The 16,928-nt window shown below is 44.0% G+C and overlaps 1 pseudogene; it reads right to left on the bottom strand.

Moving 5' to 3' along the window:
* Nucleotides 1–5,550: 5,550 nt before the first annotated feature.
* Nucleotides 5,551–6,460, bottom strand: LOC132502659 (translationally-controlled tumor protein-like; annotated as a pseudogene).
* Between the last annotated feature and the right edge of the window lie 10,468 nt (nucleotides 6,461–16,928).

The following is a 16,928-nucleotide window of genomic DNA, read 5'->3' as shown; positions in this document are numbered from 1 at the left end:
TGATGAAAGAAATTAAAGATGATACAAACAGATGGAGAGACTTACCATGTTCTTGGATTGGAAGAATCAATATTGTGAAAATGACTATACTACCCAAAGCAATCTACAGATTCAATGCAATCCCTATCAAATTACCAATGGCATTTTTTATGGAACTAGAACAAAAAATCTTAAAATTTGTATGGAAACACAAAAGACCCCGAACAGCCAAAGCAGTCTTGAGGGAAAAAAATGGAGCTGGAGGAATCAGACTCCCTGACTTCAGACTATACTACAAAGCTACAGTAATCAAGACAATGTGGTACTGGCACAAAAACAGAAACATAGATCAATGGAACAAGATAGAAAGCCCAGAGATAAACCCACGCACCTATGGTCAACTAATCTATGACAAAGGAGGCAAGGATATACAGTGGAGAAAAGACAGTCTCTTCAATAAGTGGTGCTGGGAAAACTGGACAGCTACATGTAAAAGAATGAAATTAGAACACTCCCTAACACCATACACAAAAATAAACTCAAAATGGATTAGAGACCTAAATATAAGACTGGACACTATAAAACTCTTAGAGGAAAACACAGGAAGAACACTCTTTGACATAAATCACAGCAAGATCTTTTTTGATCCACCTCTTAGAGTAATGGAAATAAAAACAAAAATAAACAAATGGGACCTAATGAAACTTAAAAGCTTTTGCACACAAAGGAAACCATAAACAAGATGAAAAGACAACCCTCAGAATGGGAGAAAATATTTGCAAACAAATCAGCGGACAAAGGATTAATCTCCAAAATATATAAACAGCTCATGCAGCTCAATATTAAAAAAACAAACAACCCAGTCCAAAAATGGGCAAAAGACCTAAATAGACATTTCTCCAAAGAAGACATACAGATGGCCAAGAAGCACATGAAAAGCTGCTCAACATCACTAATTATTAGAGAAATGCAAATCAAAACTATAATGAGGTATTACCTCACACCAGTTAGAATGGGCATCATCAGAAAATCTATAAACAACAAATACTGGAGAGGGTGTGGAGAAAAGGGAACCCTCTTGCACCATTGGTGGGAATGAAAATTGATACAGCCACTATGGAGAACAGTATGGAGGTTCCTTAAAAAGCTAAAAATAGAATTACCATATGACCCAGCAATCCCACTACTGGGCATATACCCAGAGAAAACCATAATTCAAAAAGACACATACACCCCAATGTTCAATGCAGCACTATTTACAATAGCCAGGTCATGGAAGCAACCCAAATACCCATCTACAGATTAATGGATAAAGAAGATGTGGTACATTATATACAATGGAATATTACTCAGCCATAAAAAGGAAAGAAATTGGGTCATTTGTAGAGACGTGGATGGATCTAGAGAGTGTCATTCAGAGTGAAGTAAGTCAGAAAGAGAAAAACAAATATCGTATATTAACGCATATATGTGGAACCTAGAAAAATGGTACAGATGAACTGGTTTGCAGGGAAGAAACTGAGACACAGTTGTAGAGAACAAAGATATGGACACCAAGGGTGTAAAGTGGCGGTGGGGGGGTGGTGGTTGTTGTGATGAATTGGGTGATTGGGATTGACATATATACACTGATGTGTATAAAATTGGTGACTAATAAGGACCTGCTGTATAAAAAAATGAATAAAATAAAATTCAAAAAAAAAAAGAATTGGATAAAGTGACAAAGGGAGAATTGTTTTAGAATTCAATGTCAGGACTTCAATTTCCTTTGAATAGACCCCTTATTGAGTTAAAAGAAATCACAATAATGCCAGAGGATTATTACAAGAGCAGGTAGTTTTCCCCTGGGAGTGAGAAGAGCTACCTAAAATAATTTAAAAGTCCGAAACGTCCAAGCAGCAAAACAGCAGGAAATAAAGTGAGGGATTGAGTAAACTAATATTAATAATTTTAAAAGTATTAAAAATTATGATAGATTCTAGGTATGAAGATCAAGATTAAATTTCCATAAAAAAGCAATAAAATTCCTTTGCAAAACTTAATAAATCAAATTACAAAATGACCCAAAAAAATGACTACAATAGTCAATTTTATGTTAACACACACAAAAGAAAGTTGGAAAAAAGTGGGGGGAGGATGGGGTAGGAAGAAGTGAGGTTGAGGGGAGAGAAATTCAGACTTCCAAAGGAGCTGTTCTTACAGTGGGTCCAGCATGTTCCAGGTGGGGTTGCCTGCCATGGAGTCAACAAACTGCCTGAGTTACTGTGTGTGAAAGAGCTTAGTCAGTAAAATTCTATACATATGTAATATTTTTGGTATGTGTGGCCGTCTGAGGCAGCATGGCCTCGTGAAAAGAAAATGGGTGTGGGCATATATATATGTATATACACAATGGAATAGTACTCAGCCATAAAAAAGAATGAAATAATGCCATCTGCAGCCACATGGATGGACCTAGAGATTGTCATACTGAGTGAAGTAAGTCAGAGAAAGATAAATATCATATGGTATCATTTATATGTGGAATCTAAAAAAATGCCAGAAATGAACCTATTTACAAAACAGAAATAGAGTCACAGATGTAGAAAAGAAACTTATGGACCAAGGCGGGGAAGTGGGGTGGGAGGGATAAATTGGGAGATTGGGATTGATATATACACACTACTATATATAAAGTAGATAACTAATGAGAACCTACTGTATAGCACAGGGAACTCTACTTAGTACTCTGTAATGACCTATATGGGACTAGAATCTAAAAAAGAGTGGATATATGTATATGGATAACTGATTCACTTTGCTGCACAGCAGAAACTAACACCACATTGTAAATCAACTATACTCCAATAAAAATTAATTTAAAAAAAGAGAATGGGTTTCCTTCTTTCATTCCCCAATGTTTAATGATTGCCCATCATAGGTAGCACTCTGCCATGTGCTGTGGGGACAGAAAAAGATAAAGTCTCTGCCTTCACGCTCTAGCAAGTGGCAGATGTGTTAAAAATGCAATAGTATGTTATGTCTGCTATTCAGTGGTGTTAGAGCTGGGTCATCCTGGCTTATGAGGGTCTACTGTGAACATCTCTTCCCACCTCTGTGTTCAGAGATGTCATGTTGGTAGCTTGACTGAGTATTTACACCACAGAAATTAGCAAATGCTACAAATCTTTTGAATCTCAGCTCCGTCACTGGCTGTGCAATCCTGGGTGAATCACTTCACCTCCCCAGCCTCGGTTTCCTTACTTGTAAAATGGATATAGTAAATGTTGGTTCTTTTCTCTTTCCTAGGGAGAGGATGATGTGACACTTGGAATGCAAATTGGTTGTTCTTGGATGACACAAAGCCCGTCTCTCCTCAGATTAACGGCTGATACCCCTACCGCATCTCCTCAACTGGCACTGATGTTGCCCCAGGCTGGGGGTTGTCCAGGAAGGGCAGTAACTTATAGTGCCTACAGGTCACAGGCTTATTATGTACCCTGTGGGCACTAGGGAGAGGGAGGGGGAGACTAGAAATGGAGGAGATGATCATTGCTCTCTGCAGTTCATTGTTTCATTGTTTATAGCAATACTTGATCTCACTGCCTGCAACATTATGGATGTTTCACAACAAATGAATTTTAGCTACAGCAGCAGCCAAAAATTGTTCAGGAAGGCAAGATGGGGAATGTGGAAGAACCCTGGCCTTGGAGTTAGATCTAGATTTGTCTCCCAGTTCTGTCATCACTAGTTGTTTGGCCTTAGGTAACTGAATGCCTATCTCTGAGCCTCATTTCCTCCAATTGTAAAAATGGAGGTGATGACAACTACTGCAGAGATGTGTTAGAAGGTGAGGGGGAGGCAATGGAGACAAAACCATTTTGTAACCTGTCAAGGACCATTACATGGGCCATCGAATGTGAGCAGTTAATTGCGGCAATATTGCCAGTTACCTAATATCTATTCTCTCCCTACTTCAAAACAGAACCTCTATTTTTTAAAAATAAGTTTATTTATTTATTTATTTTTGGCTGCATTGGGTCTTCGTTGCTGCGCATGCTTTCTCTAGTTGTGGCGAGCAGGGGCTACTCTTCGTTGCGGTGTGGTGGCTCTAGGTGCGTGGGCTTCAGTAGTTGTGGTACGTGGGCTCAGTGGTGTGGCGTGCGGGCTCTAGAGCGCCGGCTCAGTAGTGGTGGAGCACGGGCTTAGTTGCTCTGCTGCATGTGGGATCTTCCCGGACCAGGGCTCAAACCCATGTCCCCTGCGATGGCAGACAGATTCTTAACCACTGTACCACCAGGGAAGTCCCAGAACCCCTATTTTATTGGAAGTAACAATGCATCCAGCTTAAAGACTATACTTCCTTGCAGCCTCGGAGTGCCAGCCTTGTGACTAAGTTTCAGCTAATGAGATGTAAGTAAAAGAGGTTTTTTTTTTTTTTGGAGTATACTTGCTTTACAATGTTGTGTTAGTTTCTGCTGTATAGCAAAGTGAGTCCGTTATACATATACATATATCCACTGTTTTATAGATTTCCTTCCCATTTAGGTCACTACAGAGTATTGAGTAGAGTTCCATGTGCAGTACACACAGTATTCTATACAGTAGGTTCTCATTAGTTATCTATGTTATAATTAGCACTGTGTATATGTCAGTCTCAGTCTCCCAGTTCATCCCACCCCTCCTTCCCCCCTTGGTAACCATAAGTTTGTTTTCTACATCTGTGACTCTATTTCTGCTTTGCAAATAAGTTCATCTGTACCATTTTTCTAGATTCCACATATAAGTAATATTATACGATACTTGTCTTCCTCTTTCTGACTTACTTTAGAGATGTAAGTGAAAGAGCTGATAGGACTTCTGGAAATGTTACTTCAAGACAGTTGACTCAGCTAAGTGAGCCTCTTCTGCATGTCCCTCCTTTCTCTTCTCACCTGGAATTTGGTGCTCCAACAGCCATCTTTGGCCTTGAAGTGACCTTGAAAATGGAAGCTCTTTGCCATGATGGTAGAAGAGAATGTTACAAGGAGCCTGGGCCCGTGATATTGGTGGCGTACCATTCCTGCCCTCTATTACCTACCTCTGGGCCACTTCTATTTGAGAGAGAAATAAAATTCTCTCTTGTTTAAGTCTCTGCTGTTTTGGATTTCCTGTTACATGCAGCTAAATCTAACCTATATGAATATTTCTGGATGGAGCTGTAGGAGACTAGAGGGGAGAGGAAGCACCTCTGGGAGCACTTGCCCTGGGCTCAAATGGTTTACACGTTTATGAGGTTTCAGTGTTTCCACTTCTCAGAAGCATTGGACTCTGTTAACCATTCCTTTCTTCTTAAAACTCTCATCGTCTGGCTTCTGTGACCTCACATTTCCTGGTGTTTATGGGGTCTCTTTTTTTGTTTGTTTTTTGTTTAGTTTAAATGCATTTCATTTTTTAGACCACCTACATGACATGTTTTGTGTTTTTTTTCCTCAAAAACAATGCCTCTACTCCAAATAAAACAATGTCAAAATAAATGAAGAGTTCAAGATGACATCAGTCCCATTTATCTACGTCCTGGTGTTGTGTGGATGAAAAGCAGCAGCCAGCCAGTTATGACGATAGGTGATAGATCCAAAGTAACAGCCAAATCTGTTCACATTTTTCCATCCCTAAACCTTCCTTAAAGAAAATCATACATGGGGTCACACCATCCTCATGGTAGTCCAGCAGAGCAGCCATGCCATCTGGATTTATGTTTTCACCAGTAAAGAACTGATCGTTTTTGAAATTAGCAAGGATGTGTTTGATTTGTTCTGCAGCCCCTGTCATAAAGGTTTTACTCTTTCTGATCTCTGTTCTTCAAGTTTCCCTTTGATTGACTTCATATAATCTTTGATGTACTTTTTTAAAAAAAAATAAATTTATTTATTTATTTTTGGCTGCATTGGGTCTTTGTTGCTGTGGGCGGGCTTTCTCTAGTTGAGGCGAGCGGGGGCGACTCTTCGTTGTGGTGTGCGGGCTTCTCATTGCGATGGTTTCTCTTGTTGTGGAGCACAGACTCTAGGTGCGTGGGCTTCAGTAGTTGTGGCTTGTGGGGTCTAGAGTGCAGGCTCAGTAGTTGTGGCTCGCCAGCTTAGTTGCACAGTGGCATGTGGGATCTTCCCGGTCCAGTGCTCGAACCCCTGTCCCCAGCATCGGCAGGCGGATTCTTAACCAATGAACCACCAGGGAAGTCCCTGATGTACTTCGTGTAGGCTTCTCTTGTGAAGCTGGTTTCCTGCAAGTGATGGTTCATGACAATACCCACACCAGTGATTACTGTGCTTTCAGTACCTTCGCCCTCCCAGCCTTCAGCGGAGGTATTTCCACCAATCAGCAAGTTATCAGTGTTACCCTCTGTCCTACTATCTTCCCCTCCACCTCCAGACACAGCCCCTCACCCCACCCCCGTGACCTCCCGGATCTTGTAGATGTTGGAGATCAACTCATCATGGTGGATGAGGTCCCAGTAGATGATCATGATGGGAAGGAGACGGCGGCGCTAGCTTAGTGGGAGCCCGGAGCTCAGGGCAGCAGCGCAGGGCAGGGAGTGGAGAGCGGTTGGAAAAGTGCGGTGTCTCTTTGGATTATCAAGTGACAGAAACCTTGACTTCTACTGGTTTCAACAACAACATCAAAAGAACATATTGGGGCTTCCCTGGTGGCGCAGTGGTTGAGAGTCCGCCTGCTGATGCAGGGGACACAAGTTCGTGCCCCGCTCCGGGAAGATCCCACATGCCACGGAGCGTCTGGGCCCGTGAGCCATGGCCGCTGAGCCTGCGAATCGGGAGCCTGTGCTCCGCAACGGGAGAGGCCACAGCAGTGAGAAGCCCGCGTACCGCAAAAAAAACCCCAAAAACAAACCATATTGTCTCAGTAACTCCAGTAGAGTCCAGGAGTAGATGTTTGGACCCAGTTGAATAGAGGGGTTCAAACCATAGTATGAGTACTGGAATGACATTCAAAATATTTAACAACTGGCTTTGCTTTCTCATTGACCCTCAGAACAGTAAGAGGGAGTGTCCTGGAAGTCCCCTGATGGTTCTGACATTAACTCTTTAGCTACTGGGTCATGGGGAAGTTCAGGGATTGCAGAAGGGTGGCTAGGAGGAAGTGGCAAAATCACTGTTATTCCCAGGGGGTTCTGGGCAGCATTTACTTACCAACAGAAATACTTGAACAATAATCAGCCATTCCAGTGCGTACCAGGTGAACAGCAGCCCTGTGTTAGGATCCGGTTACTCTTTTTTTCCCCTCTCTCAGCTGTACTATTCCATATGGACTCGGTTCTCAGACAGTCTCTCTTCCCTGGTTGTGAGATGGCTGCCAGTGGCTCCCAGGGCTGCATGCTTCCTCCTTCACATTCAGCAAAAAGGAGTGAGGCCCTTTCCCCCAGCAGCCCTAGCGTAAATCCCGAGATTTGCTCTGATGAGGCTGGCTGAGATCATATGCCCTATCCTGATTGATCAATGTGGCTGGCGGGGGAGGGGGTGGAATGGGAGACTGGCTTAGGCTATGTCACCTACCCCACCACTGGAGCCCCGCTTAGAGTTAGCTTCTTTGGAGTATATAGGCTTAGAATTGAGCTGCTTTCCCCAAAGCAAAACTGGGGTACTGTTGTCAAAATAAGAAGGGTCATGTATTGATTTCCTGCTGTATGTAACAAGTTACCACAAACACAGTGGCTTCACACAACACAATTTATTCTCTTATAGTTCTGGAGGTCAGAAGTCTGAAATGGGTCTCATGGGGCTAAAATCAAGGTGTTGGCAGGTTGTGTTCCTAGGGGAGAATCCCTCCCCTTCCTTTTTCTAGCTCCTTGGCTTATGGCCACATCACTCCATCTCCTGGTTCTGTTGTTACGTTTCTTTCTCTGACTCTGACCCTCCTTCCTCCCTTATATAAGGACCCTTGTGCTTTCATTGGGTCCACCAGGATAATCCAGGGTAATCTCCCCATTCAAAAATCCTTAATTTAAGCATATCTGTGCAGCTCCTTTTACCATGTAGGGTAACATATTCACAGAGTCCAGGAATTAGAACCTAGACATCTTTGGGCCAGGGAAATGGGGTAAGGGGGAGGCCTTATTCTGCCTACCACAGAGTGCATGCTGGAAGGCAAAGGCAATAAATATCTATTCTCTCTGCTTTGTCCACCATCTCTCTGGCTACTCTTTTGTATCTTTTGCAGATTCAGCCTTCTTTACCTGACTTTATTTATTTTTCTTGGCTTTTCTTTTCTTTTTTCTTTTTTCTTTTTTGGCTATGCAAGCAGAATGTAGGTTCCTAGTTCCCTGACCAGGGATCGAACCCGCACCCCTGCAGTGGAAGCATGAAGTCTTAACCACTGGACCTCCTGGAAAGTCCCATGGCTTTTCTTTCTTTCTCTTTCTTTCTTTCTTTCTTTCTTTCATTTTATTGAAGCATAGTTGGTTTACAATGTTGTGTTAATTTCTGCTGTACAGAAAACTGATTCAGTTACACAAATACATATTCTTTTCCATTATGGTTTATTATAAGATATCAAATATAGTTCCCTGTGCTATACAGTAGGACCTCGTTGTTTATCCATCCTATATACACTAGCTTGCATTTGCTAATCCCAAACTCCCAATCCTTCCCTCCCCCACCCCTCTCTGCTTTACTTGACTTTAATATTGTTTCTCAAGTTTCAGCTCTAGACTTCTTCTATCCTCACTCTATATTCTCTCCCCAGGCAAGCTCACTGAGTCCAAGGCATAATTACCAACTATGGTTACATTCCACATCTCTAGCCCAAACACCTCTGAGTCCAGACCAATTTATCTAAATGCCCACCTGACATCTCCACTTGGCTATCTTGATGGCCCTCCAAATTCAAGATGTCTCAAAGCTTCTCTCCAAACCACGCCCCAAGTCAGTAAATGGCACCACCATTCCTCCAGTTATGGCAGCCAGAAACCTGGACAATCATTCTTTTTTTTTTTTTTTTTTTCTTTTTGCGGTATGCGGGCCTCTCACTGTTGTGGCCTCTCCCGTTGCGGAGCACAGGCTCCGGATGCGCAGGCCCAGCGGCCATGGCTCACGGGCCCAGCCGCTCCGCGGCATATGGGATCCTCCCAGACCGGGGCACGAACCCGTATCCCCTGCATCGGCAGGCGGACTCTTAACCACTGCGCCACCAGGGAGGCCCTGGACAATCATTCTTAATGTCCATCCTCTCCCTCCTCCCAATCCAATCTTTGACTGAGTCTTTTCTTTTTTTCTTTTTATTTGATGGAATTTTATTTGTAGCAACAACAATCATTAAAACCAAGCAAAAAACAAAAACAAAAATACCCTCCACTGAATGGGAATGGTATCTATTATTTGTCAAAACCCTTTCAGTGGAGTTTGACTGAGTTTTTTCAATTTTACCTTCTTGATCTTAAATTCATCAATTTCTCTCAGTCTTCTCACCTTCCACTCCAAGCCACCACCCCTGTCTAAACTGTTAACTCTTCTTGCCTGGATTTATGCATTGGCCACCTAGACTAGTCTCTTGGGTCCATTATGATCTATCTCCAGTTTGTTCTCCATACCATTGCCAGGGTTATTTTTCCAAAATGCAAATCTGATCATTTAACTCCCCCACTCAGAACACTTCACTGGCTTTCCATTGCTCTTAGGAGAGAAACCAAAACCCTTCCTATGATAGCTAAGGCTTTGTGGGGTCTGCTCCCTGTCTATTTCTCTAGTCCTGCCTCCCTTCAAGAATCTATTGGTCTTTTACTTCTTTTTGTTCCTCAAACTTGCCATGTTCTTTCTCATCATTTAACCGGGGCATACTCTGTGCAGTCTGCCAGATATCTAACTCATCTTTTATATTTCCCATGGACCCTTTTCAACCTTCTGGACTAGATCAAATTCTCCCATTATAAACTGTCAGTGAATTCCATTATAGACTCTGCATTTCACCTAGGTAGTGCTAACACAATTCCAATTTTCCGTTTACTTGTCTACTCATTTGATTAATACTTGTTCTCCCCAACACAACCACTACTAGTCTGTAAGCTCCAGGGGAGCAAGGGCTTTGTCTGTGTCTGTTCGCCATTAAATCCCTGCACCTTGTTCTGTAGGCACTTCATGTCTCTTAAAACCACAGGTGCACGTGCTCATTTTTGAATCAGAACACTGAAGTTTGTTCCGAGGTCATATAACCAGCAGGGGGATAAATTCCAAATCTGACTCCAAAACCTGCCTTTTCTTCCTTTCACTCTGCTGGCCTCTGAGGTGGGGGAAGTGTTGGGATTGTGCCATTTCTGGGTGTGCAGTTCTAGAAACCTCAACTGCTTCCTTTGGAAACCTTTGGAAATGGATCTGAAAAGGCTGACAGTTTGCCTGAACTTATAGGGGTGGGGGGGAAGTTTTCTTTTTCCTTTTCTTCCTTTTACATCTGTCTTTCTTTCTTTCCTCCCTCTCTCTGTTTTTCTCCTTCCTTTCCTTTCTTCCTTCCTCTTTTGCAAAAAATGCACAAAGTTCCTGCTCATTGCCAGACTCTGTTCTGGGAGTTGGTGACATAAAGATGAATCAAAAAGAGTCTCTGTCCTCAAAGAGCTCAAAATCTAGTCTGTTAGAAGTCTAGGACAAGTAAATAAATTCCAAGCCAGTATCATTTCCTCCTCTGTAAAATGGGCATCACCCTTACTACACTAGAGTTTTTGGATGCAAGTAACTGAAACTGATTTAGGAATGAAATTTATTGGAAGGGCATTGGATGGGTCCCAGAACTGAAAGAAAAGCAGGAGAGCCAGACCCAGGAAACAGGAGGGTGGGCAGCTCATGGAGCCAAGTCCATGCTCTAGGAACTAGCTTGTAAGGAGAAAGTCACTGGCACTGTCCCCACTGTGACTATTCCAGTTGTTCCCTTGTCTTTGAGACTGTCCCCCAAGATTCAAAGAGCCAGGTGGGAGCATCCCATGAAGCAAGCATGGGTCAGTCACCTAGCCAGACTCCAGCTGCTTATATGTCGGGAGAGGAGATAATTGCTCCTTTCCATTGCAGAATGGGGGTTGGCACCCAGAGCCCCTGACACTGCTGCTCTCATTTCCCTGTGGTTCTTGGGTGACACCAGGGCTAAATAATCTCTTGAGAGGTCATCTATTCATCGAGTCCCTGAACAATGATCTGTTGCTAAGTAGTAGGACTGGGGCTTGAATTTGGGTCTAGCTGGCAGAGTAGCAGTTAGAGTTCTTGGCTACAAGCAACAGACACCACCTCTGCCAATTTTCAGCAAAAGAGAATTTATTGGAGGGATGTGGGCGAGGCTCAAAGAATTTATGGGGAGCTGTGGAAGCAAGTTTAGGGACAGACAGGAACCAAAGGAGAGATGGAGGGTCTAGGATCATGTTGGAGACACACTTACACTTGCCACCACCAGCACAATGAATGACCTCCAACAAGATCTCCTATTTTGGCTGTACTGCCTCCAAATTCAAATTCTCAGGACATAAGGTGTTTGATGGGGTTAGTTTCCATCATGGCCCTGTCCTCCAGGGTGAGGTTAGGAAAATGGCTTTTTTAGTGGGATGGGTCATTTGGAGTTACCTTTCCATCAGGGCCACAGAGGAAATTAATACAGTATTAGGGGGTGTTTATCAGTTATCTATCGCCAAAATAATAGTACATAGCAAACAATCACATGCTTCCAAAGCATGCAACAATCAGCTCATACATCTGGTGGTCAGATGGTTGGATTTGGTTGGACTTGCTCACATGTCTGGAGATTGGCTGGCTATTGGCTGATCTAGTCTAACCTTGGCTGGGAGGACTAGGCCCTCTGGTTCTGCTCCTCCATTGGGTTACTTTTGGCATGTTCTCCTGGGTAATGGCAGAGGCAGAAGAGGGGGTAAACCCTATCACACAAGTGCTTTTTAAGGCCCAGCTTGCATCACATCTGCTGGTATCCTATTGGCCAAAGCAAGTCACATGACCAAGGCCAGCATCAGAGTGAGAGAGCACTGTGAAATACCATGGCAAAGGGTGTGGGTACAGTTGGCCCTCCCTCCATATCTGCAGGTTCCACATCCACCGATTCAACTGACCGTGGATCAAAAATATTAAAAAAAAAACAATTCCAGGAGGCTCCAAAAAGAAAAACTGGTTACATAGTTACATTGTATTTACAATTATTTAAATAGCATTTACAGTGTATTAGATATTATAAGTAACCTAGAGATGAGTTAAAGTATACCGGAGGGGGCCTCCCTGGTGGTGCAGTGGTTGAGAGTCCGCCTGCCGATGCAGGGGACACAGGTTCGTGCCCCGGTCTGGGAAGATCCCACATACCGTGGAGCGGCTGGGCCCGTGAGCCATGGCTGCTGGGCCTGCGCATCCGGAGCCTGGGCTCCACGACGGGAGAGGCCACAACAGTGAGAGGCCCACGTACTAAATAAATAAATAAATAGATAGATAGATAGATAGATAGATAAATAGATAAATAAATAAATAAAGTATACCGGAGGATGAGCATAGGTTACATGCAAATACTTTGCAGATTTTGGTATTTGAGTTGCAGGGGTGGGGTGGTGGTTGTCCTAGAACCAAATCCCCAGCAGATAACAAGGGAAGACTGTACAGGGAAAGGTGAAGAATTGGTGCCATGTTTGCAGTCCATGGGGAAATGTCTAAAAGGAGTCAATGTCTGTGCAGATGTCAAAGTCCAAGTTCTTTCCATGTTCCACACCACCTGGGGCAGCAACCAAAGGAGCTTTGCTCCAAGACAGGCCTCTGTTGTTATTCAGTTGTATCACTTTGAATGTCAGGTTCATGAGAACAGGGACTTTTGTCTGTTTTACTCACCATGTAACCCCACTGTCTAGAACAGTGCCGGATAGATAACAGGTGCTTAACAAATAGTGACTGAGTGAAAATTCCCTTGTGAACTTACCTTATGCATCTAACCAAGATTTTTCACTTTTGTGGGAAGGTTGTATGCTATGGAGGAAAGGACTTAAATTTGGACACAAATCAACCTGGGCTCAAATCTGGGCTTCATCCTTTACTACCAGTGACCTTGGGCAAATTATCCAGTCTTCCCGAGCCTCATTTTCCTGTAGTGGAAAACTTTTGGGTGACCTCTCAGTGCAACCTGCCCATTTTCTGGTAATTGTCCCTCCCATCTCCACATATTTCCTATAATGGGGCTTCTGTATTACGTGACCCTGTCCGCATCCCCCAACCCTGTCTCAACTGATTGGACCAGGGGTATGGATCTGAACCATAATGGGCCAATCAGAGTCTCTTCTACAGGAATTTGGAATTCCAGTCTTAGTCTGATTGGCCTCTTAAATGGAGGAGATAGGAAATCAGGAGCTGGCTATGGTCATTTTCCACCAGAGAGAGCTGGTCTACAGCAGGAGAGAAGAATAAAGCCCTCATTCCAGATTATTTCTTAGGTCCAGTCAGCTATCAGACAGCTAGCTAGGCAGCTAGGTAACTACTGGTGTAATGGTTAAGGGCATAGTCTCTAGTTCCAGATTACATTGGTTCAGATTCTGGCTCTATCATTTACTAGCTGAGTTATTTAGCTTCTCTGTGCCCTCATTCTCATCTGTAAAGTGGGAATGACATTAATACCTACTTCATGGGGTTGCCATAATGATTAAATAAAAGTGCATAGAACTATATCTAATGCATGGTGAGTACTAATCCATGTGCATGATTTCCAGGTCATAGTCTCCGATCCTTAAAATTAATACCCCCTTTTCACCCCACCCACTCCCTTTCAGGAAACACTCACTTCAGTGGATTGTTGATTCCAGTGCAAAGAATCTGAACTAATACCATTTTCATCTGTGAAATGGGGAAAGTTAAGAATCTTGAGTTCTTGGAGTAGCAGTGAGGATGAAATGAGATGAGTACAGCTCGTGGCACACTGTAGGTACTCAATATTTACATGCTTCTCATGCTTCCTACCCTGCCTTCCTCAGACTCCAACTGGGGCCAAGCATGGCAGATGGTGCTTCGGGTGTGGACGGTCTTGGCCACAGCTTGGTTTGGCTCCTTTCTAAGGTGAGTCTGATCTGTTCTTACAAGGTTCTTAGAACCACACGTCTCAATACTTCATTCTGCACTCAGAGGAGTGAATCATTAATCCTGAGGTGCCTTCCCCCCGAGAAGACTTCATCTCCGATACACTCTAGATTTTCTCATTGCTGGGGAAGTAACCCAGGGCGCAGCAGCTCTTGGTGGGGGCAGGGGTGGTGTGGGCAACAGGGGTAAGAGAGCTGAACCTTACCCCTTCCTTATTTGTCCCCTGCTGGTACAGTCCTTTTCCTGGTCCTTGAGAGCTATATAGGAAAGGAGAAAACTGTGTTACTGGCTTAAGAGAACAGGGGCAAGAGGCTTGGAGACGTGGACAGAGCTTCTTGATTCATGTGATAATATTCGGGGGTGAATAAGTCCATGACAGGGAGGTTTTCTTCCTCTTGACCGGCTTCCTCAGCCCTCCTAACTCCTCCCTTTGAGGCCCCTACTCTATGACCGCCCAGCTCAGCCCCCAGGCCAAGCCCAGCAAGGGCAGGGCGTGTGGGTAAGTGGGATGGGAGGTTCTAGGAACATTTTTTTTTTAATTGAAGCATAGTTGATGTACAATATTATGTTAGTTTTGGGTCAACAAAATAGTAATCCAACAATTAAATCCACTACAAAATGATCACCACAAGTCCAGTAACCATCTGTTACCATGCAAAATTATGACAATATTATTAACTATGTTCCTTATGCTGTATATTACATCCCCATGGCTTATTTATTTTATAACTGGAGGTTTGTATCTCTTAATCCCCTTCACCTATTTTGCCCAACCCCCCACTCCTTCCTGGCAACCACCAGTTTGCTCTCTGTATCTACAACTCTGTTTCTGTTTTGTTGTGTTTGTTACCATATAAGTGAGATCATACAGTACTTGTTTTTCTCTGTCTGACTTATTTCACTTAGCATAGTACCCTCTAGGTCCACCGATGTTATTGTTAATGGTACAATTTCATTCTTTTTTGTGGCTGAGTAATATTCCATTGCATATATATACCACGTCTTTTATTATCCATTCTTCTATTGATGGACATTTAGGTTGCTTCCATATCTTGGCTATTGTAAATAATGTTGCAATGAACCTAGGGGTGCATACATCTTTTCGGATTACTGTTTTTGTTTTCTTTGGGTAAACACCCAGAAGTAGAATCACTGGACCATATGGTAGATCCACTTTTAATTTTTTGAGGCAACTCCATACTGTTTTCCATAGTGGCTGCACCAATTTACATTCCCACCAACAGTGCCTAAAGTTGTCTTCTGTATTCGTTTGCCTCTGGGTTGGGGGGGCAGGCAGGAGGGTGATTTCCATGAGATGAGTCAGCTGTTGTCATTGTCCCTTTCCCCTTCTCTCTTGTGGGGAAAAAAGTTGTGAACATGGAAAAGGACATAAAATTGGCAGATGCTTCGGGGGACCCATAGATCCATGGGGCTGCAGGCTTCTCCTTCTGCCGTGTTGGCCCCAGTCCTTGACTGGGATTCTGCCTCTGTTTCCCTATGTAGTTCTCCACTTGCACAAGAACGTAGCTTCAGACTTTGCATATTACCTTCTTCTTAGTTGCACTAGTCAAGCATCTGCCAAGGTCTGGGATCCGAGGAGGGACCCATTGGATCCCAGACCTGGGACTGCCTAACTTCCTGTCCTGGATCTGCTACTGGAGCTGGGTCAGTGTCCCCTAGACCTATCTACCAAACATCCTCCCTGCTTGCACCAGCCCAACATTCCCCACGCTCAAGTCCACTACAGTAATTATATTTTGAGTCTCTGTCAAAGAGACAGCCGGGAGAAGGAGGGTGGGTTCTACAATCAGACACCCTGGGCTAGGATTCTGGATCCATTATCACTTTCTTGCTGTGTGACCTTGAGCTGGCCACCCTTCTCTGAGCCTCAATTTCCACGCCTGTCAAAGAGCCTAATGATCCCCTACAATGGAGCTGGGAGGTTCTAATGAGATTACCTATCTACAGACCCCAGCGCATTTTGGAGGCTCCAGAAATGGCTGTTCACTGCCCCTTCTCCACAGAGCTCTGAAGAAGGGAAAGGAACTCTGTATCATTATTACTCCTCAACTACCTGTCACCCCTTGTGGAAGCTTTTCATAAGCCTCTTATCAGATCAAGATATCAGCATTGTGCTGAAGGCTGGGTCTGGGAACAGGAAACTGCAGTGAAGCAAAGGGTCACTAAAGACAGAGACCTGGCAGAGGCAGCAAAATGCAGTGGTGAAGCATGTGACTCTGGAGGCAGATGGCTTGGGTTCCAACCCCAGCTTTAACTTTGTTGAGCTCTGGGCAAACCACAGTATTTCCTGTAACTTCAGTTTCCCCATTTGGTATATGAGGGGTAAAATAGCATATGCTGCCTAGAACTGTTTTGAGAACTATATGAGATCATTTGCGTCTTGTGTATAACACGAGTTTGCCCCAAAGTGAGCACTCAAAACACCTTTGATACGTAAGTTGTTTTCAAGTTTTTGCTACTTTATTTTTTGTCTCTTTAGATGATTTTATTAGGATAAAGTTCCAGGGGAGGAATTACCGCCTCCTAAAATAGATTGCCAAATTGCTTTTAAAAGGGCCTGGCTCTCTTAAAAGGGCAGCTGCGCCCTATTTGGTGATCCTGGGGGTCGGGGGAGGTGAGGGGAAATAGGAGGTCGGGGGAGCGGGGGAGTTGGGGCGTACTGGGAGGGAGGGAGGGAGGGAACAGGCGGTGAGAGGAAACGCTCAGCGGGGCTCAGCTGAGCAAAGCTGCTGCTCTCACCAGCGCAATGGCCTCCTCGGTTGGGGACACGTGGGGCACCGTGTCCTTCTCTCAGAACAGCAGGACTGGTGCGAGGTGTCTGGGCGATGATGCAACTTGGGGCCCTGCAGGTTGGCGCTGCCGCTGCCGCAGGCCGCC

This window comes from Mesoplodon densirostris, chromosome 2 (genome assembly GCF_025265405.1).
Source record: "Mesoplodon densirostris isolate mMesDen1 chromosome 2, mMesDen1 primary haplotype, whole genome shotgun sequence".
Taxonomy (NCBI): Eukaryota; Metazoa; Chordata; class Mammalia; order Artiodactyla; family Ziphiidae; genus Mesoplodon; species Mesoplodon densirostris.
The sequence above is the reverse complement of the archived record's forward strand: the minus strand, read 5'-3'. Positions and strand labels throughout refer to the sequence as shown.